The sequence below is a fragment of the Myxine glutinosa genome, chromosome 1 (assembly GCF_964187855.1).
Source record: "Myxine glutinosa chromosome 1, kmMyxGlut1.1, whole genome shotgun sequence".
Taxonomy (NCBI): Eukaryota; Metazoa; Chordata; class Myxini; order Myxiniformes; family Myxinidae; genus Myxine; species Myxine glutinosa.
Window position 1 is genome coordinate 281243110 of NC_136261.1, and position 26940 is coordinate 281270049.

The window sequence follows — 26940 nt, forward strand, 5'->3', positions numbered from 1 at the left end:
AAAAGTGGTTTTTCAACACTATCACAAGTGCAACAAGTGTTTTTTCCACACTAATACAAGTGCAAAAGTGGTTTCCTGCACCAACACAAGTGCGAAAAGTGATTTTTCAACACTAACACAAGTGCGAAAAGTGGTTTTTCAACACTACCACAAGTGCGAAAAGTGGTTTTTCAACACTAACACAAGTGCGAAAAGTGTTTTTTCCACACTAATACAAGTGCAAAAGTGGTTTCCTGCACCAACACAAGTGCGAAAAGTGGTTTTTCAACACTAACACAAGTGCGAAAAGTGGTTTTTCAACACTATCACAAGTGCAAAAAGTGTTTTTTCCACACTAATACAAGTGCAAAAGTGGTTTCCTGCACCAACACAAGTGCGAAAAGTGGTTTTTCAACACTAACACAAGTGCAAAAAGTGGTTTTTCAACACTAACACAAGTGCGAAAAGTGGTTTTTCAACACTAACACAAGTGCGAAAAGTGGTTTTTCAACACTAACACAAGTGCGAAAAGTGGTTTTCCCACACTAATACAAGTGCAAAAGTGGTTTCCTGCAACAACACAAGTGCGAAAAGTGGTTTTTCAACACTAACACAAGTGCGAAAAGTGGTTTTTCAACACTATCACAAGTGCAAAAAGTGTTTTTTCCACACTAATACAAGTGCAAAAGTGGTTGCCTGCACCAACACAAGTGCGAAAAGTGGTTTTTCAACACTAACACAAGTGCGAAAAGTGGTTTTTCAACACTAACACAAGTGCGAAAAGTGGTTTTTCAACACTAACACAAGTGCGAAAAGTGGTTTTTCAACAATAACACAAGTGCGAAAAGTGGTTTTTCCACACTAATACAAGTGCAAAAGTGGTTTCCTGCACCAACACAAGTGCGAAAAGTGGTTTTTCAACACTAACACAAGTGCGAAATGTGGTTTTTCAACACTAACACAAGTGCGAAAAGTGGTTTTTCAACACTAACACAAGTGCGAAAAGTGGTTTTTCCACACTGATACAAGTGCAAAAGTGGTTTCCTGCACCAACACAAGTGCGAAAAGTGGTTTTTCAACACTAACACAAATGCGAAAAGTGGTTTTTCAATACTTTCGCAAGTGCAACAAGTGTTTTTTCCACACTAATACAAGTGAAATAGTGGTTTCCTGCACCAACACAAGTGCGAAAAGTGGTTTTTCAACACTAACACAAGTGCGAAAAGTGGTTTTTCCACACTAATACAAGTGCAAAAGTGGTTTCCTGCACCAACACAAGTGCGAAAAGTGGTTTTTCAACACTAACACAAGTGCGAAAAGTGGTTTTTCAACACTAACACAAGTGCGAAAAGTGATTTTTCCACACTAATACAAGTGCAAAAGTGGTTTCCTGCATCAACACAAGTGCGAAAAGTGGTTTTTCAACAGTAACACAAGTGCGAAAAGTGGTTTTTCAACACTATCACAAGTGCAAAAAGTGTTTTTTCCACACTAATACAAGTGCAAAAGTGGTTTCCTGCACCAACACAAGTGCGAAAAGTGGTTTTTCAACACTAACACAAGTGCGAATAGTGGTTTTTCAACACTAACACAAGTGCGAAAAGTGGTTTTTCAACACTATCACAAGTGCAAAAAGTGTTTTTTCCACACTAATACAAGTGCAAAAGTGGTTTCCTGCACCAACACAAGTGCGAAAAGTGGTTTTTCAACACTAACACAAGTGCAAAAAGTGGTTTTTCAACACTAACACAAGTGCAAAAAGTGGTTTTTCAACACTAACACAAGTGCGAAAAGTGGTTTTTCCACACTAATACAAGTGCAAAAGTGGTTTCCTGCACCAACACAAGTGCGAAAAGTGGTTTTTCAACAATAACACAAGTGCGAAAAGTGGTTTTTCAACACTATCACAAGTGCAAAAGTGTTTTTCCCACACTAATACAAGTGCAAAAGTGGTTTCCTGCACCAACACAAGTGCGAAAAGTGGTTTTTCAACACTAACACAAGTGCAAAAAGTGGTTTTTCAACACTAACACAAGTGCGAAAAGTGGTTTTCCCACACTAATACAAGTGCAAAAGTGGTTTCCTGCAACAACACAAGTGCGAAAAGTGGTTTTTCAACACTAACACAAGTGCGAAAAGTGGTTTTTCAACACTATCACAAGTGCAAAAGTGTTTTTTCCACACTAATACAAGTGCAAAAGTGGTTTCCTGCACCAACACAAGTGCGAAAAGTGGTTTTGCAACACTAACACAAGTGCGAAATGTGGTTTTTCAACACTAACACAAGTGCGAAAAGTGGTTTTTCAACACTAACACAAGTGCGAAAAGTGGTTTTTCCACACTAATACAAGTGCAAAAGTGGTTTCCTGCACCAACACAAGTGTGAAAAGTGGTTTTTCAACACTAACACAAATGCGAAAAGTGGTTTTTCAATACTTTCGCAAGTGCAACAAGTGTTTTTTCCACACTAATACAAGTGAAATAGTGGTTTCCTGCACCAACACAAGTGCGAAAAGTGGTTTTTCAACACTAACACAAGTGCGAAAAGTGGTTTTTCCACACTAATACAAGTGCAAAAGTGGTTTCCTGCACCAACACAAGTGCGAAAAGTGGTTTTTCAACACTAACACAAGTGCGAAAAGTGGTTTTTCAACACTAACACAAGAGCGAAAAGTGATTTTTCCACACTAATACAAGTGCAAAAGTGGTTTCCTGCATCAACACAAGTGCGAAAAGTGGTTTTTCAACACTAACACAAGTGCGAAAAGTGGTTTTTCAACACTATCACAAGTGCAAAAAGTGTTTTTTCCACACTAATACAAGTGCAAAAGTGGTTTCCTGCACCAACACAAGTGCGAAAAGTGGTTTTTCAACACTAACACAAGTGCGAATAGTGGTTTTTCAACACTAACACAAGTGCGAAAAGTGGTTTTTCAACACTATCACAAGTGCAACAAGTGTTTTTCCACACTAATACAAGTGCAAAAGTGGTTTCCTGCACCAACACAAGTGCGAAAAGTGATTTTTCAACACTAACACAAGTGCGAAAAGTGGTTTTTCAACACTACCACAAGTGCGAAAAGTGGTTTTTCAACACTAACACAAGTGCGAAAAGTGTTTTTTCCATACTAATACAAGTGCAAAAGTGGTTTCCTGCACCAACACAAGTGCGAAAAGTGGTTTTTCAACACTAACACAAGTGCGAAAAGTGGTTTTTCAACACTATCACAAGTGCAAAAAGTGTTTTTTCCACACTAATACAAGTGCAAAAGTGGTTTCCTGCACCAACACAAGTGCGAAAAGTGGTTTTTCAACACTAACACAAGTGCAAAAAGTGGTTTTTCAACACTAACACAAGTGCGAAAAGTGGTTTTTCAACACTAACACAAGTGCGAAAAGTGGTTTTTCCACACTAATACAAGTGCAAAAGTGGTTTCCTGCACCAACACAAGTGCGAAAAGTGGTTTTTCAACAATAACACAAGTGCGAAAAGTGGTTTTTCAACACTATCACAAGTGCAAAAGTGTTTTTTCCACACTAATACAAGTGCAAAAGTGGTTTCCTGCACCAACACAAGTGCGAAAAGTGGTTTTTCAACACTAACACAAGTGCGAAAAGTGGTTTTCCCACACTAATACAAGTGCAAAAGTGGTTTCCTGCAACAACACAAGTGCGAAAAGTGGTTTTTCAACACTAACACAAGTGCGAAAAGTGGTTTTTCAACACTATCACAAGTGCAAAAAGTGTTTTTTCCACACTAATACAAGTGCAAAAGTGGTTTCCTGCACCAACACAAGTGCGAAAAGTGGTTTTTCAACACTAACACATGTGCGAAAAGTGGTTTTTCAACACTAACACAAGTGCGAAAAGTGGTTTTTCAACACTAACACAAGTGCGAAAAGTGGTTTTTCCACACTAATTCAAGTGCAAAAGTGGTTTCCTGCACCAACAGAAGTGCGAAAAGTGGTTTTTCAACACTAACACAAATGCGAAAAGTGGTTTTTCAACACTATCACAAGTGCAAAAAGTGTTTTTTCCACACTAATACAGGTGCAAAAGTGGTTTCCTGCACCAACACAAGTGCGAAAAGTGGTTTTTCAACACTATCACAAGTGCGAAAAGTGGTTTTTCAACACTAACACAAGTGCGAAAAGTGGTTTTTCCACACTAATGCAAGTGCAAAAGTGGTTTCCTGCACCAACACAAGTGCGAAAAGTGGTTTTTCAACACTATCACAAGTGCAAAAAGTGCTTTTTCCACACTAATACAAGTGCAAAAGTGGTTTCCTGCACCAACACAAGTGCGAAAAGTGGTTTTTCAACACTAACACAAGTGCGAAAAGTGGTTTTTCAACACTAATACAAGTGCAAAAGTGGTTTCCTGCACCAACACAAGTGCGAAAAGTGGTTTTTCAACACTAACACAAGTGCGAAAAGTGGTTTTTCAACACTATCACAAGTTGAAAAAGTGTTTTTTCCACACTAATACAAGTGCAAAAGTGGTTTCCTGCACCAACACAAGTGCGAAAGTGTGGTTTTCAACACTAACACAAGTGCGAAAAGTGGTTTTTCAACACTATCACAAGTGCAAAAAGTGTTTTTTCCACACTAATACAAGTGCAAAAGTGGTTTCCTGCACCAACACAAGTGCGAAAAGTGGTTTTTCAACACTAACACAAGTGCAAAAAGTGTTTTTCAACACTAACACAAGTGCGAAAAGTGGTTTTTCAACACTAACACAAGTGCGAAAAGTGGTTTTTCAACACTAACACAAGTGCGAAAAGTGGTTTTCCCACACTAATACAAGTGCAAAAGTGGTTTCCTGCAACAACACAAGTGCGAAAAGTGGTTTTTCAACACTAACACAAGTGCGAAAAGTGGTTTTTCAACACTATCACTAGTGCAAAAAGTGTTTTTTCCACACTAATACAAGTGCAAAAGTGGTTTCCTGCACCAACACAAGTGCGAAAAGTGTTTTTTCAACACTAACACAAGTGCGAAAAGTTGTTTTTCAACACTAACACAAGTGCGAAAAGTGGTTTTTCAACACTAACACAAGTGCGAAAAGTGGTTTTGCCACACTAATACAAGTGCAAAAGTGGTTTCCTGCACCAACACAAGTGCGAAAAGTGGTTTTTCAACACTAACACAAGTGCGAAAAGTGTTTTTTCCACACTAATACAAGTGCAAAAGTGGTTTCCTGCACCAACACAAGTGCGAAAAGTGGTTTTTCAACACTAACACAAGTGCGAAAAGTGGTTTTTCAACACTATCACAAGTGCAAAAAGTGTTTTTTCCACACTAATACAAGTGCAAAAGTGGTTTCCTGCACCAACACAAGTGCGAAAAGTGGTTTTTCAACACTAACACAAGTGCGAATAGTGGTTTTTCAACACGAACACAAGTGCGAAAAGTGGTTTTTCAACACTATCACAAGTGCAACAAGTGTTTTTTCCACACTAATACAAGTGCAAAAGTGGTTTCCTGCACCAACACAAGTGCGAAAAGTGATTTTTCAACACTAACACAAGTGCGAAAAGTGGTTTTTCAACACTACCACAAGTGCGAAAAGTGGTTTTTCAACACTAACACAAGTGCGAAAAGTGTTTTTTCCACACTAATACAAGTGCAAAAGTGGTTTCCTGCACCAACACAAGTGCGAAAAGTGGTTTTTCAACACTAACACAAGTGCGAAAAGTGGTTTTTCAACACTATCACAAGTGCAAAAAGTGTTTTTTCCACACTAATACAAGTGCAAAAGTGGTTTCCTGCACCAACACAAGTGCGAAAAGTGGTTTTTCAACACTAACACAAGTGCAAAAAGTGGTTTTTCAACACTAACACAAGTGCGAAAAGTGGTTTTTCAACACTAACACAAGTGCGAAAAGTGGTTTTTCAACACTAACACAAGTGCGAAAAGTGGTTTTCCCACACTAATACAAGTGCAAAAGTGGTTTCCTGCAACAACACAAGTGCGAAAAGTGGTTTTTCAACACTAACACAAGTGCGAAAAGTGGTTTTTCAACACTATCACAAGTGCAAAAAGTGTTTTTTCCACACTAATACAAGTGCAAAAGTGGTTTCCTGCACCAACACAAGTGCGAAAAGTGTTTTTTCAACACTAACACAAGTGCGAAAAGTTGTTTTTCAACACTAACACAAGTGCGAAAAGTGGTTTTTCAACACTAACACAAGTGCGAAAAGTGGTTTTGCCACACTAATACAAGTGCAAAAGTGGTTTCCTGCACCAACAGAAGTGCGAAAAGTGATTTTTCAACACTAACACAAGTGCGAAAAGTGGTTTTTCAACACTACCACAAGTGCGAAAAGTGGTTTTTCAACACTAACACAAGTGCGAAAAGTGTTTTTTCCACACTAATACAAGTGCAAAAGTGGTTTCCTGCACCAACACAAGTGCGAAAAGTGGTTTTTCAACACTAACACAAGTGCGAAAAGTGGTTTTTCAACACTATCAAAAGTGCAAAAAGTGTTTTTTCCACACTAATACAAGTGCAAAAGTGGTTTCCTGCACCAACACAAGTGCGAAAAGTGGTTTTTCAACACTAACACAAGTGCAAAAAGTGGTTTTTCAACACTAACACAAGTGCGAAAAGTGGTTTTTCAACACTAACACAAGTGCGAAAAGTGGTTTTTCAACACTAACACAAGTGCGAAAAGTGGTTTTCCCACACTAATACAAGTGCAAAAGTGGTTTCCTGCACCAACACAAGTGCGAAAAGTTGTTTTTCAACACTAACACAAGTGCGAAAAGTTGTTTTTCAACACTAACACAAGTGCGAAAAGTGGTTTTTCAACACTAACACAAATGCGAAAAGTGGTTTTTCAACACTATCACAAGTGCAAAAAGTGTTTTTTCCACACTAATACAAGTGCAAAAGTGGTTTCCTGCACCAACACAAGTGCGAAAAGTGGTTTTTCAACACTATCAAGTGCGAAAAGTGGTTTTTCAACACTAACACAAGTGCGAAAAGTGGTTTTTCCACACTAATGCAAGTGCAAAAGTGGTTTCCTGCACCAACACAAGTGCGAAAAGTGGTTTTTCAACACTATCACAAGTGCAAAAAGTGTTTTTTCCACACTAATACAAGTGCAAAAGTGGTTGCCTGCACCAACACAAGTGCGAAAAGTGGTTTTTCAACACTAACACAAGTGCGAAAAGTGGTTTTTCAACACTAACACAAGTGCGAAAAGTGGTTTTTCAACACTAACACAAGTGCGAAAAGTGGTTTTTCAACAATAACACAAGTGCGAAAGTGGTTTTTCCACACTAATACAAGTGCAAAAGTGGTTTCCTGCACCAACACAAGTGCGAAAAGTGGTTTTTCAACACTAACACAAGTGCGAAATGTGGTTTTTCAACACTAACACAAGTGCGAAAAGTGGTTTTTCAACACTAACACAAGTGCGAAAAGTGGTTTTTCCACACTAATACAAGTGCAAAAGTGGTTTCCTGCACCAACACAAGTGCGAAAAGTGGTTTTTCAACACTAACACAAATGCGAAAAGTGGTTTTTCAATACTTTCGCAAGTGCAACAAGTGTTTTTTCCACACTAATACAAGTGAAATAGTGGTTTCCTGCACCAACACAAGTGCGAAAAGTGGTTTTTCAACACTAACACAAGTGCGAAAAGTGGTTTTTCCACACTAATACAAGTGCAAAAGTGGTTTCCTGCACCAACACAAGTGCGAAAAGTGGTTTTTCAACACTAACACAAGTGCGAAAAGTGGTTTTTCAACACTAACACAAGTGCGAAAAGTGATTTTTCCACACTAATACAAGTGCAAAAGTGGTTTCCTGCATCAACACAAGTGCGAAAAGTGGTTTTTCAACAGTAACACAAGTGCGAAAAGTGGTTTTTCAACACTATCACAAGTGCAAAAAGTGTTTTTTCCACACTAATACAAGTGCAAAAGTGGTTTCCTGCACCAACACAAGTGCGAAAAGTGGTTTTTCAACACTAACACAAGTGCGAATAGTGGTTTTTCAACACTAACACAAGTGCGAAAAGTGGTTTTTCAACACTATCACAAGTGCAACAAGTGTTTTTTCCACACTAATACAAGTGCAAAAGTGGTTTCCTGCACCAACACAAGTGCGAAAAGTGATTTTTCAACACTAACACAAGTGCGAAAAGTGGTTTTTCAACACTACCACAAGTGCGAAAAGTGGTTTTTCAACACTAACACAAGTGCGAAAAGTGTTTTTTCCACACTAATACAAGTGCAAAAGTGGTTTCCTGCACCAACACAAGTGCGAAAAGTGGTTTTTCAACACTAACACAAGTGCGAAAAGTGGTTTTTCAACACTATCACAAGTGCAAAAAGTGTTTTTTCCACACTAATACAAGTGCAAAAGTGGTTTCCTGCACCAACACAAGTGCGAAAAGTGGTTTTTCAACACTAACACAAGTGCAAAAAGTGGTTTTTCAACACTAACACAAGTGCAAAAAGTGGTTTTTCAACACTAACACAAGTGCGAAAAGTGGTTTTTCCACACTAATACAAGTGCAAAAGTGGTTTCCTGCACCAACACAAGTGCGAAAAGTGGTTTTTCAACAATAACACAAGTGCGAAAAGTGGTTTTTCAACACTATCACAAGTGCAAAAGTGTTTTTTCCACACTAATACAAGTGCAAAAGTGGTTTCCTGCACCAACACAAGTGCGAAAAGTGGTTTTTCAACACTAACACAAGTGCAAAAAGTGGTTTTTCAACACTAATACAAGTGCGAAAAGTGGTTTTCCCACACTAATACAAGTGCAAAAGTGGTTTCCTGCAACAACACAAGTGCGAAAAGTGGTTTTTCAACACTAACACAAGTGCGAAAAGTGGTTTTTCAACACTATCACAAGTGCAAAAAGTGTTTTTTCCACACTAATACAAGTGCAAAAGTGGTTTCCTGCACCAACACAAGTGCGAAAAGTGGTTTTGCAACACTAACACAAGTGCGAAATGTGGTTTTTCAACACTAACACAAGTGCGAAAAGTGGTTTTTCAACACTAACACAAGTGCGAAAAGTGGTTTTTCCACACTAATACAAGTGCAAAAGTGGTTTCCTGCACCAACACAAGTGTGAAAAGTGGTTTTTCAACACTAACACAAATGCGAAAAGTGGTTTTTCAATACTTTCGCAAGTGCAACAAGTGTTTTTTCCACACTAATACAAGTGAAATAGTGGTTTCCTGCACCAACACAAGTGCGAAAAGTGGTTTTTCAACACTAACACAAGGGCGAAAAGTGGTTTTTCCACACTAATACAAGTGCAAAAGTGGTTTCCTGCACCAACACAAGTGCGAAAAGTGGTTTTTCAACACTAACACAAGTGCGAAAAGTGGTTTTTCAACACTAACACAAGTGCGAAAAGTGATTTTTCCACACTAATACAAGTGCAAAAGTGGTTTCCTGCATCAACACAAGTGCGAAAAGTGGTTTTTCAACACTAACACAAGTGCGAAAAGTGGTTTTTCAACACTATCACAAGTGCAAAAAGTGTTTTTTCCACACTAATACAAGTGCAAAAGTGGTTTCCTGCACCAACACAAGTGCGAAAAGTGGTTTTTCAACACTAACACAAGTGCGAATAGTGGTTTTTCAACACTAACACAAGTGCGAAAAGTGGTTTTTCAACACTATCACAAGTGCAAAAAGTGTTTTTTCCACACTAATACAAGTGCAAAAGTGGTTTCCTGCACCAACACAAGTGCGAAAAGTGGTTTTTCAACACTAACACAAGTGCAAAAAGTGGTTTTTCAACACTAACACAAGTGCGAAAAGTGGTTTTTCAACACTAACACAAGTGCGAAAAGTGGTTTTTCCACACTAATACAAGTGCAAAAGTGGTTTCCTGCACCAACACAAGTGCGAAAAGTGGTTTTTCAACAATAACACAAGTGCGAAAAGTGGTTTTTCAACACTATCACAAGTGCAAAAGTGTTTTTTCCACACTAATACAAGTGCAAAAGTGGTTTCCTGCACCAACACAAGTGCGAAAAGTGGTTTTTCAACACTAACACAAGTGCGAAAAGTGGTTTTCCCACACTAATACAAGTGCAAAAGTGGTTTCCTGCAACAACACAAGTGCGAAAAGTGGTTTTTCAACACTAACACAAGTGCGAAAAGTGGTTTTTCAACACTATCACAAGTGCAAAAAGTGTTTTTTCCACACTAATACAAGTGCAAAAGTGGTTTCCTGCACCAACACAAGTGCGAAAAGTGGTTTTTCAACACTAACACAAGTGCGAAAAGTGGTTTTTCAACACTAACACAAGTGCGAAAAGTGGTTTTTCAACACTAACACAAGTGCGAAAAGTGGTTTTTCCACACTAATTCAAGTGCAAAAGTGGTTTCCTGCACCAACAGAAGTGCGAAAAGTGGTTTTTCAACACTAACACAAATGCGAAAAGTGGTTTTTCAACACTATCACAAGTGCAAAAAGTGTTTTTTCCACACTAATACAAGTGCAAAAGTGGTTTCCTGCACCAACACAAGTGCGAAAAGTGGTTTTTCAACACTATCACAAGTGCGAAAAGTGGTTTTTCAACACTAACACAAGTGCGAAAAGTGGTTTTTCCACACTAATGCAAGTGCAAAAGTGGTTTCCTGCACCAACACAAGTGCGAAAAGTGGTTTTTCAACACTATCACAAGTGCAAAAAGTGTTTTTTCCACACTAATACAAGTGCAAAAGTGGTTTCCTGCACCAACACAAGTGCGAAAAGTGGTTTTTCAACACTAACACAAGTGCGAAAAGTGGTTTTTCAACACTAATACAAGTGCAAAAGTGGTTTCCTGCACCAACACAAGTGCGAAAAGTGGTTTTTCAACACTAACACAAGTGCGAAAAGTGGTTTTTCAACACTATCACAAGTTGAAAAAGTGTTTTTTCCACACTAATACAAGTGCAAAAGTGGTTTCCTGCACCAACACAAGTGCGAAAAGTGGTTTTTCAACACTAACACAAGTGCGAAAAGTGGTTTTTCAACACTATCACAAGTGCAAAAAGTGTTTTTTCCACACTAATACAAGTGCAAAAGTGGTTTCCTGCACCAACACAAGTGCGAAAAGTGTTTTTTCAACACTAACACAAGTGCAAAAAGTGGTTTTTCAACACTAACACAAGTGCGAAAAGTGGTTTTTCAACACTAACACAAGTGCGAAAAGTGGTTTTTCAACACTAACACAAGTGCGAAAAGTGGTTTTCCCACACTAATACAAGTGCAAAAGTGGTTTCCTGCAACAACACAAGTGCGAAAAGTGGTTTTTCAACACTAACACAAGTGCGAAAAGTGGTTTTTCAACACTATCACAAGTGCAAAAAGTGTTTTTTCCACACTAATACAAGTGCAAAAGTGGTTTCCTGCACCAACACAAGTGCGAAAAGTGTTTTTTCAACACTAACACAAGTGCGAAAAGTTGTTTTTCAACACTAACACAAGTGCGAAAATGTGGTTTTTCAACACTAACACAAGTGCGAAAAGTGGTTTTGCCACACTAATACAAGTGCAAAAGTGGTTTCCTGCACCAACAGAAGTGCGAAAAGTGATTTTTCAACACTAACACAAGTGCGAAAAGTGGTTTTTCAACACTACCACAAGTGCGAAAAGTGGTTTTTCAACACTAACACAAGTGCGAAAAGTGTTTTTTCCACACTAATACAAGTGCAAAAGTGGTTTCCTGCACCAACACAAGTGCGAAAAGTGGTTTTTCAACACTAATACAAGTGCGAAAAGTGGTTTTTCAACACTATCAAAAGTGCAAAAAGTGTTTTTTCCACACTAATACAAGTGCAAAAGTGGTTTCCTGCACCAACACAAGTGCGAAAAGTGGTTTTTCAACACTAACACAAGTGCAAAAAGTGGTTTTTCAACACTAACACAAGTGCGAAAAGTGGTTTTTCAACACTAACACAAGTGCGAAAAGTGGTTTTTCAACACTAACACAAGTGCGAAAAGTGGTTTTCCCACACTAATACAAGTGCAAAAGTGGTTTCCTGCAACAACACAAGTGCGAAAAGTGGTTTTTCAACACTAACACAAGTGCGAAAAGTGGTTTTTCAACACTATCACAAGTGCAAAAACTGTTTTTTCCACACTAATACAAGTGCAAAAGTGGTTTCCTGCACCAACACAAGTGCGAAAAGTTGTTTTTCAACACTAACACAAGTGCGAAAAGTTGTTTTTCAACACTAACACAAGTGCGAAAAGTGGTTTTTCAACACTAACACAAATGCGAAAAGTGGTTTTTCAACACTATCACAAGTGCAAAAAGTGTTTTTTCCACACTAATACAAGTGCAAAAGTGGTTTCCTGCACCAACACAAGTGCGAAAAGTGGTTTTTCAACACTAACACAAGTGCGAAAAGTGGTTTTTCAACACTAACACAAGTGCGAAAAGTGGTTTTCCCACACTAATACAAGTGCAAAAGTGGTTTCCTGCAACAACACAAGTGCAAAAAGTGGTTTTTCAACACTAACACAAGTGCGAAAAGTGGTTTTTCCACACTAATACAAGTGCAAAAGTGGTTTCCTGCACCAACACAAGTGCGAAAAGTGGTTTTTCAACAATAACACAAGTGCGAAAAGTGGTTTTTCAACACTATCACAAGTGCAAAAGTGTTTTTTCCACACTAATACAAGTGCAAAAGTGGTTTCCTGCACCAACACAAGTGCGAAAAGTGGTTTTTCAACACTAACACAAGTGCAAAAAGTGGTTTTTCAACACTAACACAAGTGCGCAAAGTGGTTTTCCCACACTAATACAAGTGCAAAAGTGGTTTCCTGCAACAACACAAGTGCGAAAAGTGGTTTTTCAACACTAACACAAGTGCAAAAGTGGTTTCCTGCACCAACACAAGTGCGAAAAGTGGTTTTTCAACACTAACACAAGTGCAAAAAGTGGTTTTTCAACACTAACACAAGTGCGAAAAGTGGTTTTTCAACACTAACACAAGTGCGAAAAGTGGTTTTTCAACACTAACACAAGTGCGAAAAGTGGTTTTCCCACACTAATACAAGTGCAAAAGTGGTTTCCTGCAACAACACAAGTGCGAAAAGTGGTTTTTCAACACTAACACAAGTGCGAAAAGTGGTTTTTCAACACTATCACTAGTGCAAAAAGTGTTTTTTCCACACTAATACAAGTGCAAAAGTGGTTTCCTGCACCAACACAAGTGCGAAAAGTGTTTTTTCAACACTAACACAAGTGCGAAAAGTTGTTTTTCAACACTAACACAAGTGCGAAAAGTGGTTTTTCAACACTAACACAAGTGCGAAAAGTGGTTTTGCCACACTAATACAAGTGCAAAAGTGGTTTCCTGCACCAACAGAAGTGCGAAAAGTGATTTTTCAACACTAACACAAGTGCGAAAAGTGGTTTTTCAACACTACCACAAGTGCGAAAAGTGGTTTTTCAACACTAACACAAGTGCGAAAAGTGTTTTTTCCACACTAATACAAGTGCAAAAGTGGTTTCCTGCACCAACACAAGTGCGAAAAGTGGTTTTTCAACACTAACACAAGTGCGAAAAGTGGTTTTTCAACACTATCACAAGTGCAAAAAGTGTTTTTTCCACACTAATACAAGTGCAAAAGTGGTTTCCTGCACCAACACAAGTGCGAAAAGTGGTTTTTCAACACTAACACAAGTGCGAATAGTGGTTTTTCAACACGAACACAAGTGCGAAAAGTGGTTTTTCAACACTATCACAAGTGCAACAAGTGTTTTTTCCACACTAATACAAGTGCAAAAGTGGTTTCCTGCACCAACACAAGTGCGAAAAGTGATTTTTCAACACTAACACAAGTGCGAAAAGTGGTTTTTCAACACTACCACAAGTGCGAAAAGTGGTTTTTCAACACTAACACAAGTGCGAAAAGTGTTTTTTCCACACTAATACAAGTGCAAAAGTGGTTTCCTGCACCAACACAAGTGCGAAAAGTGGTTTTTCAACACTAACACAAGTGCGAAAAGTGGTTTTTCAACACTATCACAAGTGCAAAAAGTGTTTTTTCCACACTAATACAAGTGCAAAAGTGGTTTCCTGCACCAACACAAGTGCGAAAAGTGGTTTTTCAACACTAACACAAGTGCAAAAAGTGGTTTTTCAACACTAACACAAGTGCGAAAAGTGGTTTTTCAACACTAACACAAGTGCGAAAAGTGGTTTTTCAACACTAACACAAGTGCGAAAAGTGGTTTTCCCACACTAATACAAGTGCAAAAGTGGTTTCCTGCAACAACACAAGTGCGAAAAGTGGTTTTTCAACACTAACACAAGTGCGAAAAGTGGTTTTTCAACACTATCACAAGTGCAAAAAGTGTTTTTTCCACACTAATACAAGTGCAAAAGTGGTTTCCTGCACCAACACAAGTGCGAAAAGTGTTTTTTCAACACTAACACAAGTGCGAAAAGTTGTTTTTCAACACTAACACAAGTGCGAAAAGTGGTTTTTCAACACTAACACAAGTGCGAAAAGTGGTTTTGCCACACTAATACAAGTGCAAAAGTGGTTTCCTGCACCAACAGAAGTGCGAAAAGTGATTTTTCAACACTAACACAAGTGCGAAAAGTGGTTTTTCAACACTACCACAAGTGCGAAAAGTGGTTTTTCAACACTAACACAAGTGCGAAAAGTGTTTTTTCCACACTAATACAAGTGCAAAAGTGGTTTCCTGCACCAACACAAGTGCGAAAAGTGGTTTTTCAACACTAACACAAGTGCGAAAAGTGGTTTTTCAACACTATCAAAAGTGCAAAAAGTGTTTTTTCCACACTAATACAAGTGCAAAAGTGGTTTCCTGCACCAACACAAGTGCGAAAAGTGGTTTTTCAACACTAACACAAGTGCAAAAAGTGGTTTTTCAACACTAACACAAGTGCGAAAAGTGGTTTTTCAACACTAACACAAGTGCAAAAAGTGGTTTTTCAACACTAACACAAGTGCGAAAAGTGGTTTTTCAACACTAACACAAGTGCGAAAAGTGGTTTTTCAACACTAACACAAGTGCGAAAAGTGGTTTTCCCACACTAATACAAGTGCAAAAGTGGTTTCCTGCAACAACACAAGTGCGAAAAGTGGTTTTTCAACACTAACACAAGTGCGAAAAGTGGTTTTTCAACACTATCACAAGTGCAAAAAGTGTTTTTTCCACACTAATACAAGTGCAAAAGTGGTTTCCTGCACCAACACAAGTGCGAAAAGTGTTTTTTCAACACTAACACAAGTGCGAAAAGTTGTTTTTCAACACTAACACAAGTGCGAAAAGTGGTTTTTCAACACTAACACAAGTGCGAAAAGTGGTTTTCCCACACTAATACAAGTGCAAAAGTGGTTTCCTGCACCAACAGAAGTGCGAAAAGTGATTTTTCAACACTAACACAAGTGCGAAAAGTGGTTTTTCAACACTACCACAAGTGCGAAAAGTGGTTTTTCAACACTAACACAAGTGCGAAAAGTGTTTTTTCCACACTAATACAAGTGCAAAAGTGGTTTCCTGCACCAACACAAGTGCGAAAAGTGGTTTTTCAACACTAACACAAGTGCGAAAAGTGGTTTTTCAACACTATCAAAAGTGCAAAAAGTGTTTTTTCCACACTAATACAAGTGCAAAAGTGGTTTCCTGCACCAACACAAGTGCGAAAAGTGGTTTTTCAACACTAACACAAGTGCAAAAAGTGGTTTTTCAACACTAACACAAGTGCGAAAAGTGGTTTTTCAACACTAACACAAGTGCGAAAAGTGGTTTTTCAACACTAACACAAGTGCGAAAAGTGGTTTTCCCACACTAATACAAGTGCAAAAGTGGTTTCCTGCAACAACACAAGTGCGAAAAGTGGTTTTTCAACACTAACACAAGTGCGAAAAGTGGTTTTTCAACACTATCACAAGTGCAAAAACTGTTTTTTCCACACTAATACAAGTGCAAAAGTGGTTTCCTGCACCAACACAAGTGCGAAAAGTTGTTTTTCAACACTAACACAAGTGCGAAAAGTTGTTTTTCAACACTAACACAAGTGCGAAAAGTGGTTTTTCAACACTAACACAAATGCGAAAAGTGGTTTTTCAACACTATCACAAGTGCAAAAAGTGTTTTTTCCACACTAATACAAGTGCAAAAGTGGTTTCCTGCACCAACACAAGTGCGAAAAGTGGTTTTTCAACACTATCAAGTGCGAAAAGTGCTTTTTCAACACTAACACAAGTGCGAAAAGTGGTTTTTCCACACTAATGCAAGTGCAAAAGTGGTTTCCTGCACCAACACAAGTGCGAAAAGTGGTTTTTCAACACTATCACAAGTGCAAAAAGTGTTTTTTCCACACTAATACAAGTGCAAAAGTGGTTGCCTGCACCAACACAAGTGCGAAAAGTGGTTTTTCAACACTAACACAAGTGCGAAAAGTGGTTTTTCAACACTAACACAAGTGCGAAAAGTGGTTTTTCAACACTAACACAAGTGCGAAAAGTGGTTTTTCAACAATAACACAAGTGCGAAAAGTGGTTTTTCCACACTAATACAAGTGCAAAAGTGGTTTCCTGCACCAACACAAGTGCGAAAAGTGGTTTTTCAACACTAACACAAGTGCGAAATGTGGTTTTTCAACACTAACACAAGTGCGAAAAGTGGTTTTTCAACACTAACACAAGTGCGAAAAGTGGTTTTTCCACACTGATACAAGTGCAAAAGTGGTTTCCTGCACCAACACAAGTGCGAAAAGTGGTTTTTCAACACTAACACAAATGCGAAAAGTGGTTTTTCAATACTTTCGCAAGTGCAACAAGTGTTTTTTCCACACTAATACAAGTGAAATAGTGGTTTCCTGCACCAACACAAGTGCGAAAAGTGGTTTTTCAACACTAACACAAGTGCGAAAAGTGGTTTTTCCACACTAATACAAGTGCAAAAGTGGTTTCCTGCACCAACACAAGTGCGAAAAGTGGTTTTTCAACACTAACACAAGTGCGAAAAGTGGTTTTTCAACACTAACACAAGTGCGAAAAGTGATTTTTCCACACTAATACAAGTGCAAAAGTGGTTTCCTGCATCAACACAAGTGCGAAAAGTGGTTTTTCAACAGTAACACAAGTGCGAAAAGTGGTTTTTCAACACTATCACAAGTGCAAAAAGTGTTTTTTCCACACTAATACAAGTGCAAAAGTGGTTTCCTGCACCAACACAAGTGCGAAAAGTGGTTTTTCAACACTAACACAAGTGCGAATAGTGGTTTTTCAACACTAACACAAGTGCGAAAAGTGGTTTTTCAACACTATCACAAGTGCAAAAAGTGTTTTTTCCACACTAATACAAGTGCAAAAGTGGTTTCCTGCACCAACACAAGTGCGAAAAGTGGTTTTTCAACACTAACACAAGTGCAAAAAGTGGTTTTTCAACACTAACACAAGTGCAAAAAGTGGTTTTTCAACACTAACACAAGTGCGAAAAGTGGTTTTTCCACACTAATACAAGTGCAAAAGTGGTTTCCTGCACCAACACAAGTGCGAAAAGTGGTTTTTCAACAATAACACAAGTGCGAAAAGTGGTTTTTCAACACTATCACAAGTGCAAAAGTGTTTTTCCCACACTAATACAAGTGCAAAAGTGGTTTCCTGCACCAACACAAGTGCGAAAAGTGGTTTTTCAACACTAACACAAGTGCAAAAAGTGGTTTTTCAACACTAACACAAGTGCGAAAAGTGGTTTTCCCACACTAATACAAGTGCAAAAGTGGTTTCCTGCAACAACACAAGTGCGAAAAGTGGTTTTTCAACACTAACACAAGTGCGAAAAGTGGTTTTTCAACACTATCACAAGTGCAAAAAGTGTTTTTTCCACACTAATACAAGTGCAAAAGTGGTTTCCTGCACCAACACAAGTGCGAAAAGTGGTTTTGCAACACTAACACAAGTGCGAAATGTGGTTTTTCAACACTAACACAAGTGCGAAAAGTGGTTTTTCAACACTAACACAAGTGCGAAAAGTGGTTTTTCCACACTAATACAAGTGCAAAAGTGGTTTCCTGCACCAACACAAGTGTGAAAAGTGGTTTTTCAACACTAACACAAATGCGAAAAGTGGTTTTTCAATACTTTCGCAAGTGCAACAAGTGTTTTTTCCACACTAATACAAGTGAAATAGTGGTTTCCTGCACCAACACAAGTGCGAAAAGTGGTTTTTCAACACTAACACAAGTGCGAAAAGTGGTTTTTCCACACTAATACAAGTGCAAAAGTGGTTTCCTGCACCAACACAAGTGCGAAAAGTGGTTTTTCAACACTAACACAAGTGCGAAAAGTGGTTTTTCAACACTAACACAAGTGCGAAAAGTGATTTTTCCACACTAATACAAGTGCAAAATTGGTTTCCTGCATCAACACAAGTGCGAAAAGTGGTTTTTCAACACTAACACAAGTGCGAAAAGTGGTTTTTCAACACTATCACAAGTGCAAAAAGTGTTTTTTCCACACTAATACAAGTGCAAAAGTGGTTTCCTGCACCAACACAAGTGCGAAAAGTGGTTTTTCAACACTAACACAAGTGCGAATAGTGGTTTTTCAACACTAACACAAGTGCGAAAAGTGGTTTTTCAACACTATCACAAGTGCAACAAGTGTTTTTCCACACTAATACAAGTGCAAAAGTGGTTTCCTGCACCAACACAAGTGCGAAAAGTGATTTTTCAACACTAACACAAGTGCGAAAAGTGGTTTTTCAACACTACCACAAGTGCGAAAAGTGGTTTTTCAACACTAACACAAGTGCGAAAAGTGTTTTTTCCATACTAATACAAGTGCAAAAGTGGTTTCCTGCACCAACACAAGTGCGAAAAGTGGTTTTTCAACACTAACACAAGTGCGAAAAGTGGTTTTTCAACACTATCACAAGTGCAAAAAGTGTTTTTTCCACACTAATACAAGTGCAAAAGTGGTTTCCTGCACCAACACAAGTGCGAAAAGTGGTTTTTCAACACTAACACAAGTGCAAAAAGTGGTTTTTCAACACTAACACAAGTGCGAAAAGTGGTTTTTCAACACTAACACAAGTGCGAAAAGTGGTTTTTCCACACTAATACAAGTGCAAAAGTGGTTTCCTGCACCAACACAAGTGCGAAAAGTGGTTTTTCAACAATAACACAAGTGCGAAAAGTGGTTTTTCAACACTATCACAAGTGCAAAAGTGTTTTTTCCACACTAATACAAGTGCAAAAGTGGTTTCCTGCACCAACACAAGTGCGAAAAGTGGTTTTTCAACACTAACACAAGTGCGAAAAGTGGTTTTCCCACACTAATACAAGTGCAAAAGTGGTTTCCTGCAACAACACAAGTGCGAAAAGTGGTTTTTCAACACTAACACAAGTGCGAAAAGTGGTTTTTCAACACTATCACAAGTGCAAAAAGTGTTTTTTCCACACTAATACAAGTGCAAAAGTGGTTTCCTGCACCAACACAAGTGCGAAAAGTGGTTTTTCAACACTAACACATGTGCGAAAAGTGGTTTTTCAACACTAACACAAGTGCGAAAAGTGGTTTTTCAACACTAACACAAGTGCGAAAAGTGGTTTTTCCACACTAATTCAAGTGCAAAAGTGGTTTCCTGCACCAACAGAACTGCGAAAAGTGGTTTTTCAACACTAACACAAATGCGAAAAGTGGTTTTTCAACACTATCACAAGTGCAAAAAGTGTTTTTTCCACACTAATACAGGTGCAAAAGTGGTTTCCTGCACCAACACAAGTGCGAAAAGTGGTTTTTCAACACTATCACAAGTGCGAAAAGTGGTTTTTCAACACTAACACAAGTGCGAAAAGTGGTTTTTCCACACTAATGCAAGTGCAAAAGTGGTTTCCTGCACCAACACAAGTGCGAAAAGTGGTTTTTCAACACTATCACAAGTGCAAAAAGTGCTTTTTCCACACTAATACAAGTGCAAAAGTGGTTTCCTGCACCAACACAAGTGCGAAAAGTGGTTTTTCAACACTAACACAAGTGCGAAAAGTGGTTTTTCAACACTAATACAAGTGCAAAAGTGGTTTCCTGCACCAACACAAGTGCGAAAAGTGGTTTTTCAACACTAACACAAGTGCGAAAAGTGGTTTTTCAACACTATCACAAGTTGAAAAAGTGTTTTTTCCACACTAATACAAGTGCAAAAGTGGTTTCCTGCACCAACACAAGTGCGAAAAGTGGTTTTTCAACACTAACACAAGTGCGAAAAGTGGTTTTTCAACACTATCACAAGTGCAAAAAGTGTTTTTTCCACACTAATACAAGTGCAAAAGTGGTTTCCTGCACCAACACAAGTGCGAAAAGTGGTTTTTCAACACTAACACAAGTGCAAAAAGTGGTTTTTCAACACTAACACAAGTGCGAAAAGTGGTTTTTCAACACTAACACAAGTGCGAAAAGTGGTTTTTCAACACTAACACAAGTGCGAAAAGTGGTTTTCCCACACTAATACAAGTGCAAAAGTGGTTTCCTGCAACAACACAAGTGCGAAAAGTGGTTTTTCAACACTAACACAAGTGCGAAAAGTGGTTTTTCAACACTATCACTAGTGCAAAAAGTGTTTTTTCCACACTAATACAAGTGCAAAAGTGGTTTCCTGCACCAACACAAGTGCGAAAAGTGTTTTTTCAACACTAACACAAGTGCGAAAAGTTGTTTTTCAACACTAACACAAGTGCGAAAAGTGGTTTTTCAACACTAACACAAGTGCGAAAAGTGGTTTTGCCACACTAATACAAGTGCAAAAGTGGTTTCCTGCACCAACAGAAGTGCGAAAAGTGATTTTTCAACACTAACACAAGTGCGAAAAGTGGTTTTTCAACACTACCACAAGTGCGAAAAGTGGTTTTTCAACACTAACACAAGTGCGAAAAGTGTTTTTTCCACACTAATACAAGTGCAAAAGTGGTTTCCTGCACCAACACAAGTGCGAAAAATGGTTTTTCAACACTAACACAAGTGCGAAAAGTGGTTTTTCAACACTATCACAAGTGCAAAAAGTGTTTTTTCCACACTAATACAAGTGCAAAAGTGGTTTCCTGCACCAACACAAGTGCGAAAAGTGGTTTTTCAACACTAACACAAGTGCGAATAGTGGTTTTTCAACACGAACACAAGTGCGAAAAGTGGTTTTTCAACACTATCACAAGTGCAACAAGTGTTTTTTCCACACTAATACAAGTGCAAAAGTGGTTTCCTGCACCAACACAAGTGCGAAAAGTGATTTTTCAACACTAACACAAGTGCGAAAAGTGGTTTTTCAACACTACCACAAGTGCGAAAAGTGGTTTTTCAACACTAACACAAGTGCGAAAAGTGTTTTTTCCACACTAATACAAGTGCAAAAGTGGTTTCCTGCACCAACACAAGTGCGAAAAGTGGTTTTTCAACACTAACACAAGTGCGAAAAGTGGTTTTTCAACACTATCACAAGTGCAAAAAGTGTTTTTTCCACACTAATACAAGTGCAAAAGTGGTTTCCTGCACCAACACAAGTGCGAAAAGTGGTTTTTCAACACTAACACAAGTGCAAAAAGTGGTTTTTCAACACTAACACAAGTGCGAAAAGTGGTTTTTCAACACTAACACAAGTGCGAAAAGTGGTTTTTCAACACTAACACAAGTGCGAAAAGTGGTTTTCCCACACTAATACAAGTGCAAAAGTGGTTTCCTGCAACAACACAAGTGCGAAAAGTGGTTTTTCAACACTAACACAAGTGCGAAAAGTGGTTTTTCAACACTATCACAAGTGCAAAAAGTGTTTTTTCCACACTAATACAAGTGCAAAAGTGGTTGCCTGCACCAACACAAGTGCGAAAAGTGGTTTTTCAACACTAACACAAGTGCGAAAAGTGGTTTTTCAACACTAACACAAGTGCGAAAAGTGGTTTTTCAACACTAACACAAGTGCGAAAAGTGGTTTTTCAACAATAACACAAGTGCGAAAAGTGGTTTTTCCACACTAATACAAGTGCAAAAGTGGTTTCCTGCACCAACACAAGTGCGAAAAGTGGTTTTTCAACACTAACACAAGTGCGAAATGTGGTTTTTCAACACTAACACAAGTGCGAAAAGTGGTTTTTCAACACTAACACAAGTGCGAAAAGTGGTTTTTCCACACTGATACAAGTGCAAAAGTGGTTTCCTGCACCAACACAAGTGCGAAAAGTGGTTTTTCAACACTAACACAAATGCGAAAAGTGGTTTTTCAATACTTTCGCAAGTGCAACAAGTGTTTTTTCCACACTAATACAAGTGAAATAGTGGTTTCCTGCACCAACACAAGTGCGAAAAGTGGTTTTTCAACACTAACACAAGTGCGAAAAGTGGTTTTTCCACACTAATACAAGTGCAAAAGTGGTTTCCTGCACCAACACAAGTGCGAAAAGTGGTTTTTCAACACTAACACAAGTGCGAAAAGTGGTTTTTCAACACTAACACAAGTGCGAAAAGTGATTTTTCCACACTAATACAAGTGCAAAAGTGGTTTCCTGCATCAACACAAGTGCGAAAAGTGGTTTTTCAACAGTAACACAAGTGCGAAAAGTGGTTTTTCAACACTATCACAAGTGCAAAAAGTGTTTTTTCCACACTAATACAAGTGCAAAAGTGGTTTCCTGCACCAACACAAGTGCGAAAAGTGGTTTTTCAACACTAACACAAGTGCGAATAGTGGTTTTTCAACACTAACACAAGTGCGAAAAGTGGTTTTTCAACACTATCACAAGTGCAAAAAGTGTTTTTTCCACACTAATACAAGTGCAAAAGTGGTTTCCTGCACCAACACAAGTGCGAAAAGTGGTTTTTCAACACTAACACAAGTGCAAAAAGTGGTTTTTCAACACTAACACAAGTGCAAAAAGTGGTTTTTCAACACTAACACAAGTGCGAAAAGTGGTTTTTCCACACTAATACAAGTGCAAAAGTGGTTTCCTGCACCAACACAAGTGCGAAAAGTGGTTTTTCAACAATAACACAAGTGCGAAAAGTGGTTTTTCAACACTATCACAAGTGCAAAAGTGTTTTTCCCACACTAATACAAGTGCAAAAGTGGTTTCCTGCACCAACACAAGTGCGAAAAGTGGTTTTTCAACACTAACACAAGTGCAAAAAGTGGTTTTTCAACACTAACACAAGTGCGAAAAGTGGTTTTCCCACACTAATACAAGTGCAAAAGTGGTTTCCTGCAACAACACAAGTGCGAAAAGTGGTTTTTCAACACTAACACAAGTGCGAAAAGTGGTTTTTCAACACTATCACAAGTGCAAAAGTGTTTTTTCCACACTAATACAAGTGCAAAAGTGGTTTCCTGCACCAACACAAGTGCGAAAAGTGGTTTTGCAACACTAACACAAGTGCGAAATGTGGTTTTTCAACACTAACACAAGTGCGAAAAGTGGTTTTTCAACACTAACACAAGTGCGAAAAGTGGTTTTTCCACACTAATACAAGTGCAAAAGTGGTTTCCTGCACCAACACAAGTGTGAAAAGTGGTTTTTCAACACTAACACAAATGCGAAAAGTGGTTTTTCAATACTTTCGCAAGTGCAACAAGTGTTTTTTCCACACTAATACAAGTGAAATAGTGGTTTCCTGCACCAACACAAGTGCGAAAAGTGGTTTTTCAACACTAACACAAGTGCGAAAAGTGGTTTTTCCACACTAATACAAGTGCAAAAGTGGTTTCCTGCACCAACACAAGTGCGAAAAGTGGTTTTTCAACACTAACACAAGTGCGAAAAGTGGTTTTTCAACACTAACACAAGAGCGAAAAGTGATTTTTCCACACTAATACAAGTGCAAAAGTGGTTTCCTGCATCAACACAAGTGCGAAAAGTGGTTTTTCAACACTAACACAAGTGCGAAAAGTGGTTTTTCAACACTATCACAAGTGCAAAAAGTGTTTTTTCCACACTAATACAAGTGCAAAAGTGGTTTCCTGCACCAACACAAGTGCGAAAAGTGGTTTTTCAACACTAACACAAGTGCGAATAGTGGTTTTTCAACACTAACACAAGTGCGAAAAGTGGTTTTTCAACACTATCACAAGTGCAACAAGTGTTTTTCCACACTAATACAAGTGCAAAAGTGGTTTCCTGCACCAACACAAGTGCGAAAAGTGATTTTTCAACACTAACACAAGTGCGAAAAGTGGTTTTTCAACACTACCACAAGTGCGAAAAGTGGTTTTTCAACACTAACACAAGTGCGAAAAGTGTTTTTTCCATACTAATACAAGTGCAAAAGTGGTTTCCTGCACCAACACAAGTGCGAAAAGTGGTTTTTCAACACTAACACAAGTGCGAAAAGTGGTTTTTCAACACTATCACAAGTGCAAAAAGTGTTTTTTCCACACTAATACAAGTGCAAAAGTGGTTTCCTGCACCAACACAAGTGCGAAAAGTGGTTTTTCAACACTAACACAAGTGCAAAAAGTGGTTTTTCAACACTAACACAAGTGCGAAAAGTGGTTTTTCAACACTAACACAAGTGCGAAAAGTGGTTTTTCCACACTAATACAAGTGCAAAAGTGGTTTCCTGCACCAACACAAGTGCGAAAAGTGGTTTTTCAACAATAACACAAGTGCGAAAAGTGGTTTTTCAACACTATCACAAGTGCAAAAGTGTTTTTTCCACACTAATACAAGTGCAAAAGTGGTTTCCTGCACCAACACAAGTGCGAAAAGTGGTTTTTCAACACTAACACAAGTGCGAAAAGTGGTTTTCCCACACTAATACAAGTGCAAAAGTGGTTTCCTGCAACAACACAAGTGCGAAAAGTGGTTTTTCAACACTAACACAAGTGCGAAAAGTGGTTTTTCAACACTATCACAAGTGCAAAAAGTGTTTTTTCCACACTAATACAAGTGCAAAAGTGGTTTCCTGCACCAACACAAGTGCGAAAAGTGGTTTTTCAACACTAACACATGTGCGAAAAGTGGTTTTTCAACACTAACACAAGTGCGAAAAGTGGTTTTTCAACACTAACACAAGTGCGAAAAGTGGTTTTTCCACACTAATTCAAGTGCAAAAGTGGTTTCCTGCACCAACAGAAGTGCGAAAAGTGGTTTTTCAACACTAACACAAATGCGAAAAGTGGTTTTTCAACACTATCACAAGTGCAAAAAGTGTTTTTTCCACACTAATACAGGTGCAAAAGTGGTTTCCTGCACCAACACAAGTGCGAAAAGTGGTTTTTCAACACTATCACAAGTGCGAAAAGTGGTTTTTCAACACTAACACAAGTGCGAAAAGTGGTTTTTCCACACTAATGCAAGTGCAAAAGTGGTTTCCTGCACCAACACAAGTGCGAAAAGTGGTTTTTCAACACTATCACAAGTGCAAAAAGTGCTTTTTCCACACTAATACAAGTGCAAAAGTGGTTTCCTGCACCAACACAAGTGCGAAAAGTGGTTTTTCAACACTAACACAAGTGCGAAAAGTGGTTTTTCAACACTAATACAAGTGCAAAAGTGGTTTCCTGCACCAACACAAGTGCGAAAAGTGGTTTTTCAACACTAACACAAGTGCGAAAAGTGGTTTTTCAACACTATCACAAGTTGAAAAAGTGTTTTTTCCACACTAATACAAGTGCAAAAGTGGTTTCCTGCACCAACACAAGTGCGAAAGTGTGGTTTTCAACACTAACACAAGTGCGAAAAGTGGTTTTTCAACACTATCACAAGTGCAAAAAGTGTTTTTTCCACACTAATACAAGTGCAAAAGTGGTTTCCTGCACCAACACAAGTGCGAAAAGTGGTTTTTCAACACTAACACAAGTGCAAAAAGTGTTTTTCAACACTAACACAAGTGCGAAAAGTGGTTTTTCAACACTAACACAAGTGCGAAAAGTGGTTTTTCAACACTAACACAAGTGCGAAAAGTGGTTTTCCCACACTAATACAAGTGCAAAAGTGGTTTCCTGCAACAACACAAGTGCGAAAAGTGGTTTTTCAACACTAACACAAGTGCGAAAAGTGGTTTTTCAACACTATCACTAGTGCAAAAAGTGTTTTTTCCACACTAATACAAGTGCAAAAGTGGTTTCCTGCACCAACACAAGTGCGAAAAGTGTTTTTTCAACACTAACACAAGTGCGAAAAGTTGTTTTTCAACACTAACACAAGTGCGAAAAGTGGTTTTTCAACACTAACACAAGTGCGAAAAGTGGTTTTGCCACACTAATACAAGTGCAAAAGTGGTTTCCTGCACCAACACAAGTGCGAAAAGTGGTTTTTCAACACTAACACAAGTGCGAAAAGTGTTTTTTCCACACTAATACAAGTGCAAAAGTGGTTTCCTGCACCAACACAAGTGCGAAAAGTGGTTTTTCAACACTAACACAAGTGCGAAAAGTGGTTTTTCAACACTATCACAAGTGCAAAAAGTGTTTTTTCCACACTAATACAAGTGCAAAAGTGGTTTCCTGCACCAACACAAGTGCGAAAAGTGGTTTTTCAACACTAACACAAGTGCGAATAGTGGTTTTTCAACACGAACACAAGTGCGAAAAGTGGTTTTTCAACACTATCACAAGTGCAACAAGTGTTTTTTCCACACTAATACAAGTGCAAAAGTGGTTTCCTGCACCAACACAAGTGCGAAAAGTGATTTTTCAACACTAACACAAGTGCGAAAAGTGGTTTTTCAACACTACCACAAGTGCGAAAAGTGGTTTTTCAACACTAACACAAGTGCGAAAAGTGTTTTTTCCACACTAATACAAGTGCAAAAGTGGTTTCCTGCACCAACACAAGTGCGAAAAGTGGTTTTTCAACACTAACACAAGTGCGAAAAGTGGTTTTTCAACACTATCACAAGTGCAAAAAGTGTTTTTTCCACACTAATACAAGTGCAAAAGTGGTTTCCTGCACCAACACAAGTGCGAAAAGTGGTTTTTCAACACTAACACAAGTGCAAAAAGTGGTTTTTCAACACTAACA